Raw genomic sequence first — 12,152 nt, 5'->3', positions numbered from 1 at the left:
TGGAGTCTGTTTCACCCTTTATCCAATTATGTCTGAATCCTCTAGGTAGGATCAGAGCAAATCGTAGCTTGATTAATTTACTCTTTTGTTTTAAGATGAGTGGGAGGCTTAACTATTTTGACATTAGGTTGTAGTCATACAACCTACAGACCTTCCATGATTGTTTCCTTACCTCTAAATCAGCCTTGTCTTCATAAATAAATGTGACTTTTGCTTGTTTCAAGAGTAATTTCCTTGTTTGTCGTCTTGGTAGTGCTAGGTCAATACATCTAGCGTCGGTTCCGAGACAGGTACTTTGGACACAGGAGACTGGGATCTTAGAAGTGTTGGCACATAGGACAATACACAATATGCCCTCACCCTCGAAAAACTACATTTCCTAGACGCACGTGCATAGTCCCAACCACTAAAGGACCAGCACAATCAGGCAAATTTCTGGGAATGGTGGCAAACCAGGTATTTCCACCCCACCCATATAGAGTTCCCTTCTCAGGCAACAGCAGTTGTGGTTGCTTTACACTACAGTTCGCGCTCAGCTTGTTTTGTTGATTCACTGTTTTTTTTTTTTTTGTTTTTTTTAAATTTTATATAGCGCGAACTCGACCCCAAGGTATTGGAGCACTTTACATAGCACCGTATTTACATTTCACATTCAGGCACGGGGAGATTAAGTGATTTGCCCAGAATCACAGGATGTGGACGCGACCTCGAGGATCGAACCCTGGTTTCCTGCACCAGAGGCGGCAGCGCAGCCGACGGACCACATCCTCTCGCCCGTTGTTACTTTCCCTCTTGTACGGTCCCTTCGGTCCTCTAGTTTCCCTACCCCTCTGTTTATAGTTCCTGCCCTGTTATTTTCTTGTCAATATGTCTCCTTGACCAGGCCTCCTCTCTCCCGGTGCAGCATGGGCTTTGCATCTCCGGTTCCTTTGCGGGGCCTGTGGTAGGCTAAGAGCTGGTTACACCGGGTAAATCTCGCACTTTCTTACCCGAAAGGCGAATTCAAAATTTGCGAACTTACGTGACAAGAATTTTCAATTCTGTTAAGGACAAGGAGGCGAGGATTATGCTTTCTCATTTCTTTATTAGAAATGCTCAGCAGCCAATAAAAACACAGGAGATAAAGAGAAAAACTACAATACCCACAAACACCAGGGTATCACATGACCAACCATAGAGGCCATAGTATAAAAGGTCATGTAGAAAGTATCACGTCCTCTTTCTTTGTTGAGGAAAACAGTTCAATTAAAACAGGAAGTCCAAGAACAACGTTGAACATCAGGGATAAGAAAGACCATCAGCAGCAGCAGAAGTCCATATTGAAGAACACAGGACTCGACGGCCGCAGGACCTCGGAAACAGAAGAGCATCGAAAGCAGGATAAACCAGAGGGAACAGCAACACCGTTACTTCGGGTCAGAACCTAAAAAGATACAGACTGCCGTAATACACATCCAATATATATAGTATAAAAGCACAATAGGGGGGCTTAGAGAAATAATGAATTATACTAAACATAATGCATATGCAAAAAGCAACAGTAGAAATGCATAATATGTACAGAAAACAATAACAACGGGTGGAATAATCCTCGCCTCCTTGTCCTTAATAGAATTGAAAATTCTTGTCACGTATGCTCGCAAATTTTGAATTCTATGTCAGGACAGGAGGCTCCGATTATGCTTGTTCAAAGCTTATCCACCACCACTGAAGCAATATGATCAATTGGCTTGTAATAAAAGGTTTTAAACACAGATTCAGAAGACCAATCTGCAGCCTTCATGATGTCAAACAAAGTAACACCCATCGAGAATGCCTTAGAAGCCATAGACCAAAATGCCGAATGAGCACCCAAAATGGAAACATCAATGCTGGCTTAAGACATGAGCCATCTAACCCAGCAAGCCAATGTAGCTGGAGTAACAGGGCGAAAAGGCTTCTGCAAAGCAATCAACAGTTGACCCTGCATATCTGAACGTAAAGGAGCAGTACATACCTCATAATCCTTGACGCATTGGACAACGCAAAGGTTGGGATGGTTAGGAAAAGAAGGATAGGTAATCAAGGAAGTATTTGTTTTGGTACGTTTGGCAAGACGAAAAGTGACACCCTCAGGTGTAAAACTGCGACCTGCCAAGTCCAAAGCACGAACATCTACATCAGACACCCGTATGCAAGAAACCAAACATAACAACATGGTCAGTTTGGCTGATAGTTGTTTACGGGAAAGCAAAGAATTGGAAGGCCAGGCTTCCAAGAACCTCAAAACAATGGATAGATCCCATAAAGACACGTATTTAGGACATGGGGGAGTTGCCAGACGGATACCCTTAAGCAATTTAGTAATCAAAGGGTGCTCACCCGCGGGTTTACCATCAATAGGAACATGGCCTGCCGAAATGGCGGAACGGAAATTATTAACCGTCCGATAAGCCAAACCGGAGGAAGCAAGAGACGCTAAAAAGTTAATGATCAGAGATACATCCGCTGCAGCGGGATCAGTTTCCCGTTGAACACACCAAGCACACCATCGTTTCCAGGAGCCTGAGTAGTGTTTATGAGTGTTGGGTGCCCAAGATCCACTGATAAACTTGAAAGCGTCTCGTGAAAGGCCTGGGACCGTCCAACGGTCCCCGAAAGTCACCATGCCAGAAGACGGAGAGAGCCTGACTGGATCAGGGGATGCGGATTGCCGAGAGGGTCCAGCAACAGATTCCACTTCTGGGAAAGAAGGAGCGGCACTGCACAACACATTTCCAGGAGAACTGGGAGCCAAGCTTGAGCCCTCCACAGAGGAGCAATCAGAATCAGTTCCGACTGATAACGCTTTGTGCAAGCCAGGACTCTGGGAATCATCATGAACGGGGGAAAGGCGTAGCACAGAAGGGGAGGCCAGGTCTGTAGAAATGCGTCTGTGGCCAGGGCTTCCGGATCCGGCCTCCAGCTGAAGAACCGGGGAAGCTGAGTGTTGAGGCGAGAAGCAAACAGGTCGATGTGACACTGGCCCCAAAACCGACGAAGAGAACGGAATATGCGAGGGTGAAGCCTCCAATCGCTGAAGTCCCGAAGGTGACGCGAATTCCAGTCCGCAATCTGATTGTTGCGACCGGGAAGGTATTCGGCAATAACAGGGATCTTCTTTCATAGACAAAAATGCCAAAAGTCTTTGGCGATCTCCGCCAATATCTTGGATTTCGTGCCGCCCAACTTGTTGACATAACGAACCACGGACACATTGTCCATGCGGAGAAGAATGCAACAGTTGGAGCAAAGGGGAGTGAAACAACGGATCGCAAAGGATCCCGCCAGGAGTTCCAGGCAATTTATGTGGAGAGTCAACTGGTGAGGAGACCACCGACCCCCCGTCGATATTGGACCGCACCGGGCTCCCCAGCCCCACAGGCTGGCATCGGACTCTATCACCATCTCCGGAGAAGAGCCGAACAGGGCTCGCCCATTCCAGGCTTCCATGTGGTCTAACCACCATTGCATCTCCCACCTCGCTTCCTCTGAGAGAGGAATTTGATCGGAATAGCGAAGGCCGTTCTGGAGATGACGGATCTTCAATCGTCGAAGCGCCCTATAATGCAGAGGGCCCGGAAAAATCGCCTGAATCGAAGACACCAATAGTCCGACGACACGTGCTATAGATCTCAACGATACAGTCTGTTTGGAGATAATCGAAGCCAACTCCCTCTTGATGTAGCAAATCTTCTGATTGGGTAAGAGAAGCTGACAGGTCAGAGAATTGACCTGGAAACCTAGAAAGTCTATCACTTGAGATGGGATGAAAACAGATTTCTGAGGATTCACCAGAAATCCCAGAGATTGTAACAGGTCGATCGACCATTCCAGATGTGAAATCAACTTGCGTGGACAATCTGTCATGATCAGAATGTCGTCCAAGTGTACAATCATGCGGACACCCCGAGCACACAAGCATTCCACGACGGGCTTCAGAAGCTACGTGAAGCACCAAGGAGCTGACGAGAGGCCGAACGGGAGAACCTTGTATTCGAACCAGTTCCCCTGCCATTGGAACTGAAGAAACTGACGATGGGGGCTGAAGATTGGAATCGACAAATACGCATCTTTGAGATCTAGGTGAACCATCCAATCCCCTTCCCGGAGAAGATCTCGCAACAGATGGATCCCTTCCATTTTGAAATGGCGGTAAACTACCCCTCCGTTGAACTCCTTTAGATTGAGAACCAAACGGGATCCGCCCCCTCGTTTCTGAACCAGAAACACTGTGCTCACAAAACCTCTTGGATGACGGGAAGTCTGAAGGGTTGCCCCTTTTGCGAGAAGGGAATCTATTTCTGCTGAAATGAACTCCTGATCCTGAAGGGAGAAAAACAACGGGGTTGGAGGGAGGAGTTGAGGCTGCGGCTGGTAAAACTCTATCTTGTAACCCTGAACCGTTTCCAGCACCCAGGCATCGTTGGAGATTAGATGCCAATTGTGGAGAAAAAATTGGATCCTGTCCCCCAAAACCACCTCGGAAGCTGGAATTAACCTCACCTGAAGTGTTGGAGTCCTGGTGACCTCCTTGGTGTCCTCCGAATCGACCTTTCTTAAACTGTCCTCTCCCTTTGCGAGAGGGATAGAAGTTGGAACGGGTGGAGAATCCGGAGTCCTGACCATCCCCTCTGTGGGACTGGAATCCTCTCTGGGAATTCTGTTGAGAGCCACGGCCGAACAAGGGCCCCCTGTGTCGTCCGGCCTTTGCAAAAACCGGCCGAAACGCTCGCCGCAGCGAGGCCTGAGCCTTGTCAAGGCCACTGAAAGTGGCCACAACATGCGTAAGCTCCTTCAGGAACGGCTGGCCAAATAACTGTCCTTGAGCCAAGGGGCCGGACTTGGAAGATGAGAGCTCCGCCAGCTTTGGATCGAGTTTGAGAAGAATGGAATGGCGTCGTTCACAAGAAATTGCGCAGTTGGCATTGCCCAACTGGCAAATAGCCCTCTGGGACCACTCAATGAGCTCATCAGGATCAACAAGGGCTGAAGACTCCTTGGCGAGAACACCAAGATCCAGGATTTTAATAAGCGGGCCCAATAAGTCCAACACTTTGTCTTGGCAGGCACGCCAGGACCTGTCAAGACCCTTCTTTGGGTCTTTGGCGTACTTTTTGAGATAAGTGACCATTGTAGGATCCACTTCTGGGGTGTCGGCCAAATGGTCAGCCAAATCAGGGCATGGACACTCGGATCTCAGGCGGGCCCTGACATCCTTTTCAAAAGGCTGGCGAATATGAGCTTGGACATATTCTGCCACTGCAGGAGATGGTAACCAAGAAGAAGAGTTTGGATGAACAATATCAGAGGGTTCAAAAGTAAGTATAGGGGATGTGAGGGAGCGTCCACGAAGTGGTCCTTACGAGCCTTTTTTCGTGGTGGAGGGTCAAGTTCATAGAAAGCGGAGGAATGAGTGTCATCAGCATCCGTATCAGGGAAGGCGGAAAACGAAGTCCCAGCCGTCGCCTTAGGAGTGGACTCGTCTGACAAACTTTTAGCCAACTTTCGAAAATCAGATTTGTGTGGATTCACAGGAGATTTAGAGGATGCACGAGCAGCCGGCAACCAGCCCTGTTGTTGAGCATAGAGAGACAAATGATGTTTTTTTTTTTGTTAAATAATTTTTATTGAAGATAAGAAAGCGCAGGATTACAAGTATGGATTAAGCCAATAAAGAACATAAGTATAAGCATACAGGCAAATATAAAATAGTGATAATACATTAAGCGAATAATACATACAAAAAGGTTATATACTTTATGAACAGAGATAGTAATGTTGCTAAAAACAAGAGGCAATAACAAGAATTATTATATTATAATAGGACACAAAGAACCTGAGGATATAATGAGAATGAGTAAAATCTGTAAATAGGAGGTTAATTTTTTTTTTTATCAAAGAAAAAAAAAAGGGGGAAACAAAAGGAAAACAAAAGAACAGAGAGAAGAGAAAAGGAGAGGAAAAGAAGAAAAGAGGAAAAAGATTATGTTGTTGGTGCCAGAAAAGATGTAAAGGGAAGCCATAGTAAATCAGATTTGATTTGAAGATGAATGGAAGGTTGAGGAATAGAGGCGATTCTATGTTCATCACATATAAAGTTCCACCAATGTAAAAAGGATAGTTTAGAGTTGTCTTTCCAACAAGTTAATATAACTTTAAAGGCCACAGCAAGAAATAAATCCAATAATGGTGAAATAGGAGTCACTGTATCAAAAGCTGGCGACAAAGTGCCTAAAAATACATTTTGAAGATTAAGTTGTAATTTATGAGAAAAAATCACAGCACATTTTGACCAAATAGCATCCCAGAAAGCATAAACCTTAGGACAATAAAATAATAGATGCAATAAAGAACCTTCAGCATTAAGGCAAGACCAACAAGATGCTGTGACAGAATGGTTGAATTTATGTAACAAGAGAGGAGTAATAACAACTCTATTATAAATAAAAAATAGGGATTGTGTGAGATTAGCAGCCTTAGATGTCTTAAATATTTTCAGCCAGAACTTGTCCCATTGTGATATAGATAGAGTCAAAGAGAGCCAATTCCCAATCCGATTCAACCTTAGACTTATTCCGAGTGACAATAGGGGAAGATAAAGATTTATAGATGAAAGAGGCAGTAGGAATAGTGTCATTAGAAATTTGATATAAAGAAGAGTCAGGAAGAAAGGAAGAAGGAGTTGGTAGGGAGAGGAAGGTCTGAATACATTCCTGAAGAACTGGAGCTATAGTATCATATTGCTGAATACAGGAATCAGGCAATTGAAAAGATTCTTGCAACTGATGGAAGGAAAGGATTACATTATTGGCAAACATTTGATGTACATAAAGAAGACCCTTTTCTTTCCATTGTTTGTAGTAAAATGATTTGTGGCGAAATTTGATGTATTTGTTAAACCAGAGTGATGACGCTAGAAAAGATTGGTAGTTGTTAAGTGTCTTAAAGAAAAGTGTGTGCAGCAAAACTTGAGAATGTTTCAAAATAGGATACTTGGAAATAAAAGTACAGTTAGACATGTGAACAACATCTCGTATTCAAAAATCATTTAACAGTGAGCTTTCAACATTAACCCATGGAGGCTTAGGTAAATCCTGATAATCCTTAGACAAAGCAAAACATTGACGAATCAAAAATGCATTATGGTACAAATTAAAATCAGGGAATCTTACCCCTCCCTCATTCTTAGGTCGAATCAGTTTAGATAAGGCAATACGTGCATGTTTGTTATTCCATAGAAACTTGGAACATAGCGAATTAATATGAGAGAAATAATATCTAGGAATTTTAAATGGTAGCATTGACAGTATAAATAGAATCTGGGGGACAATCATCATTTTAATTGTATCAAGTCTGCCCCACCAAGAGAGAAACAAAGGGGACCAAAGATTTAACAAATTAGTAATTTTAAGTTTTAAGGAAGAAAAATTATGAAATAGTGTATCACGAATGTTGGGGGAGAACCAGATGCCGAGATATTTAATTTTTTGAGAACACCATGTAAAATTAGATATCTCAAACATATATCTGTAACATGAAGGATTTAAGGGTAGAACTTCAGTCTTAAAAGTTTAATTTGTAACCTGAAACTTTAGCGAAGGATGAGATTTCCTGTAAAAAGGGGGGTAAGGAGGATTCAGGATTGGACATATAAACAAGAACATCATCAGCATATGTAGACAGCTTAATTTGTGTAGACTTAAAACTGTAACCAGTAATGAGAGGGTTATTCCTAATACGTTCCAAAAATGGCTCTAAACATAACAGGAACAGTAATGGAGACAGAGGGCAGCCTTGATGTGTACCTCTCTGCAGGGAAAAATAGGAGGAAAAGAGACCATTAACAAAAATACAAGCTTTAGGATTAGTATATAACAATTTAACATAAGAAATAAACTTCGGGCCGAAACCAAACCATTGTAATGTATGAATTAAGAATTCCCAATTAACACGGTCGAAGGCTTTTTCTGCATCTAAGGATAGAGCAGCTAGTGGGTAAGGATATTTTTTACTAAGAGCAAGAATATTGGAAAACATCCTGGCATTATCAGAGGCCAGTCGACCTTTAACAAAACCAACTTGGTCTGGGTTAATGAGTATAGGGATTATTTTCTCTAAACGAGACGCCACTATTTTTACAAAAATTTTACAATCATAATTAATTAGTGAAATAGGATGAAAGTTTTTGCAATAGGATGGATCTTTACCAGGTTTGGGGAGTACAAAGATAAGAGCTTCCAAAAAAGAGCCACATGCCAGGGAATTGGAGATAAAGGAATTAAAAAGTTCAAGTAATTTGGGAGCAAAAATTGAGGAAAAAGCAGAAATTAATTCAATTGAAAAGCCATCGGGGCCAGGAGCTTTTGCTTTCTTCAAAGATTTAAGAGGATCATTCAATTCTTGTAGGGAGATATCTTCTTCCAGGGATTGGAAATCATCTTGGGAGGTTTTGGGCTTAGGGATATCACGGAAAAAAGAGACAAAAGCTTCCTTAGAGGGATTGGTAGTTTTGGTATATAGGAGCTTGTAAAACGATTGAAATGAGGCAATAATATCAGAATCAGATGAGAGGAGTGTATCATCCGACTCTGAATTAATGGGACCAATAGCTTTACGTTCTGATTTAATTTTTAGATAATTAGCAAGCAATTTCCCGGCTTTGTTTTGGCCACCATGGTATTTCGACTTAATCTTAAGGAGAATATTACAGGCATCCTTGGTAATAATCTTATTTAAAGTGGATTTAGCTTTTATTAATTCTTGCAATGATGAAGAAGATTTGGAAGAAAAATAATTATGTTCAAGTTATTTTATATGGGTTAAGGTTTCTTTATATTTGGTGTGCAGTAACCTTTTCTTCTTCGAGGAATAAGCAATAGTGAAGGCTCTAAAAGATGCTTTAAAAGCATCCCAATTGTTATGCAAGGAAGTGTCTAAGGAATTATTAAAGGAAAAGAATTCCTTGATAAAGGAAGTCGCTTCTGAAATAAAAGTACGATCTGATAACAGGAAATTGTTGAAGCACCATCTGTCCTGTTTACAAGTGGTGAGGGATAAATCAATACGGGTGGAGACAGGAGCATGGTCAGATATAAAAATGGACCCAATTTCAGAAGACAGGAGACAAGGTAACAATGCTTTAGAGACAAGTATATAGTCAATTCGAGATCTAGTATGGTGTACAGGTGAAAAGAACGTAAACTCTGAGGTATAAGGGTTACACGTTTTCCACGAATCAAATAGAGGGCGGGAGGAGATGGCAGTTTGAAATGATTTGTGGGATTTGTCAGGTTTGAACTTGCATTTGGATTGTCTATCAGTGAACGGGTCTAACCAATTATTGAAGTCACCACCAACCACAATATTGGAATTGGAAATGGACAGAAGCTTCAACTTTACAGAATGCCAAAATTCCGGATCTGGTTTGACAGGACCGTAGATATTGAAAAAAGCTATCTGCTTCTTATCTATGATAACCTCAGTCAATACCCAAGGACCATTTTGATCACATTCAGTCGATAACATTTGAGCATTAATAGATTTATGAAACAAAATAGCAACACCACCATGTCGATCCGTAGCAGGAGAGAAAACAATCTGGTTAACCCATTGACATCTAAGTTTAAGAGATTCTGTGTCATTGCAATGGGTTTCCTGTAAAAAAGCAATCTGTGTGTTAAGTTTAGCAAGATGAGACAATACCTTCTGACGTTTGACCGGGTGACCCAGACCACGAACATTCCACGAAACAACATTAACCATACTTCTGGATGGAGGGGAACGTACAGACATAGGACCACAGAACTGCAGGAGTGACAAAAAAAGAGAAAGAAAGACAATTTTCAATAGCTAAAGCAAAGGACAAAGTCACGGGAAAAACACCAAAACAAGGAAACAGGATAAAAAATAAGGAAGAGAGAGGAAAGGGGGAATAGAAATAAATTAAAGAGGGAAAAGAGTGCAACAAGAGAAATAGATAGAAAAAAGTAGACAGATCAAGGAAAAACATCCAGATCTGAAAAAAGAGAGAAGATCTAAGAACGGGGAGCATAGTGACACCGAAGGACACGAACCACCCTGAAAACAGGTGAAGAAAACAATGAAATGTACGAGAACCTCACAAGTATAAAGAAAACAGAAAAACAAGGAAGGAAAACAGGCAGATCAATATATCAATAAAGAAAAACAATCCATCAATAGGGAGGAAATCAAGAGCCAGTGTCCATGCCATGTGCAGAAAAATTATGAAGAAAAAGTTTGAGTTTTTCCGGATCCTCGAAGGAGTGTGTGCGACCCTCATGTGTGATTTTGCACAGGCAGGGATGAAGAATTCTATATTGAATGTTAAGCTGACGCATCTAAGGTCGAAGAGCAAGAAATTCTTTACGTCTGGCATTGGTAGCATTGGAAATATCTTGAGATATAAAAATATTATGGCCAGACCAGGTAAGACGGCGTTTGATTCTAACAGCTTTCAAGACTTGCATAAGATCGGTGAACTCCAAGAAAAGCATTATAATTCCACGCGGTCTGTTAGCAGATGGTATAAGCCGACCCAGTCGGTGTGCCCTTTGTATGTTAAGAGGATTTGATGAAGATTGAAGGTCTAGAAGCTCTGGAAGGAATTTCTTTAGGAATGATACTAGATCAGCCCCTTCAACATTTTACGGCAGGCCAAAAAGGCGAAGGTTGTTTCTGCGATTGCGATTTTCAAGATCCTCTGTGTGGAGCTTTAGTCTAAGAACTTCTTGTTCAAGTAAAGGGGTCTTTGTAGAGATATCCTGTACATCGCTGACCCGTTGTTCAAGATCTAGTACCTTACTTTCCATAACAATCCATCTTTCCTCAATTTGTTTAAGCTTGTCATTGGTAACGGACGTGAATGGCTGGAGGCCACGTACCTCATCTAAGATGGAATCCAAGACAGGATTTTGTGAAGATAAAATCGGTGAAGGCGGGTCGTTTTTGTGCCTTTTCGGTTTTGTACCTGAGCTCGAGGCTCTGGGCGCATGAGGATCGTTTGACATCCTTGAGCAGTAGAGAGTCAGGGATATAGTAATCCAAAAGCAACAAAAAACTTAGCGTCACTTTAACGCGGGATAGTAGTAAATTCACAGAAGCAGGAACACGGCTTGGAAATCTGATATGCTATAGTCTATCCCGGAGCAACTAATCCATTTGGACACTAGAACACAGTTCAACAAGACCCCACCATGACTGGACTTGGCACAACGATGTTGGATGGAAAATATCTCACAAAATCAGTAAATAATTGAGGAGACCGTGAATGATGAAGGAAATTCACGCCATAAAAAACATAAGAAGGAAAAACTCACATATTGACTGAGAGGTAAAGTCCATGAAAAACCAATGCAGCAGCGGTAGGTGTAAAAAGGCAGCAGAAAATATAGCCTATTAATGCCCTTGAGGAGCTTCAGACCACATGAAAGATCGTTGGAGACACAAAAAGTCTCAACTCCATAGCTATTCAGGTAAAAACACAGTTAGAAAGATGAAAAAAGAAACGAGCACCGCAAAAAAGCAATACAAAATGGCGGCCGCTCGCATCTTTGAGGTAAATAACAGCCGCTACGGTGGAAAATCATTTAAACTGGTGAAATGGGAGAGGAAAGGCGGTAGAAATAACTCACTGCGCTGTCCTCATCACAGACATACAGGAAGGGCATATTGAAACAGATGGACAGCCAGGCATTGAATTTTGAAGAAAAAGAAAAAAAAATCGGAGCGCGAGCACCGCCATTCAAAATGGCGGGCGCTCGCGTTTTTATGAGGAAATAATCACCGCCGCGGCTCCTAGGTCGAAGAACAGTGCTGGAATCGCCATTTGCGGCATGCCGACTCACCGATCCATTACGGACTCAAAGACGCCTTCCAAGCTTGCAGAAGTGGCGTCCGGAGGTAAAATAAGGACAAAGAAGCTCCGCGTCCACACGGAGCTCACGTAGAAGCCGCAATGTTGCTACGGCATCCAAGCCACGCCCCGACAAATGATGTTTTAAGGGGTTAATGTCCCGAACAAGCGCCTTATTAACCGACTGTTGTACTCCCTGATCCAAAGCCTCAACCAAATCGTGCTCCAGAGAGCCAGAGGCATCATCGTCAAAGTAAGA

General features: G+C 42.5%; 1 long non-coding RNA gene across 1 annotated transcript; it reads right to left on the bottom strand.

Moving 5' to 3' along the window:
- Positions 1 to 1,064: 1,064 nt before the first annotated feature.
- On the bottom strand, positions 1,065 to 9,825 carry LOC146866515 (uncharacterized). The gene is made up of 2 exons (XR_014976814.1): positions 9,724 to 9,825; positions 1,065 to 1,423 (listed from the first exon to the last, which is right to left on the bottom strand). It is a non-coding gene; the product is annotated as an uncharacterized LOC146866515 (long non-coding RNA).
- Positions 9,826 to 12,152: the final 2,327 nt, after the last annotated feature.

The sequence above is a fragment of the Triturus cristatus genome, chromosome 2_1 (genome assembly GCF_964204655.1).
Source record: "Triturus cristatus chromosome 2_1, aTriCri1.1, whole genome shotgun sequence".
In the NCBI taxonomy this organism is placed as follows: Eukaryota; Metazoa; Chordata; class Amphibia; order Caudata; family Salamandridae; genus Triturus; species Triturus cristatus.
The sequence above is the reverse complement of the archived record's forward strand: the minus strand, read 5'-3'. Positions and strand labels throughout refer to the sequence as shown.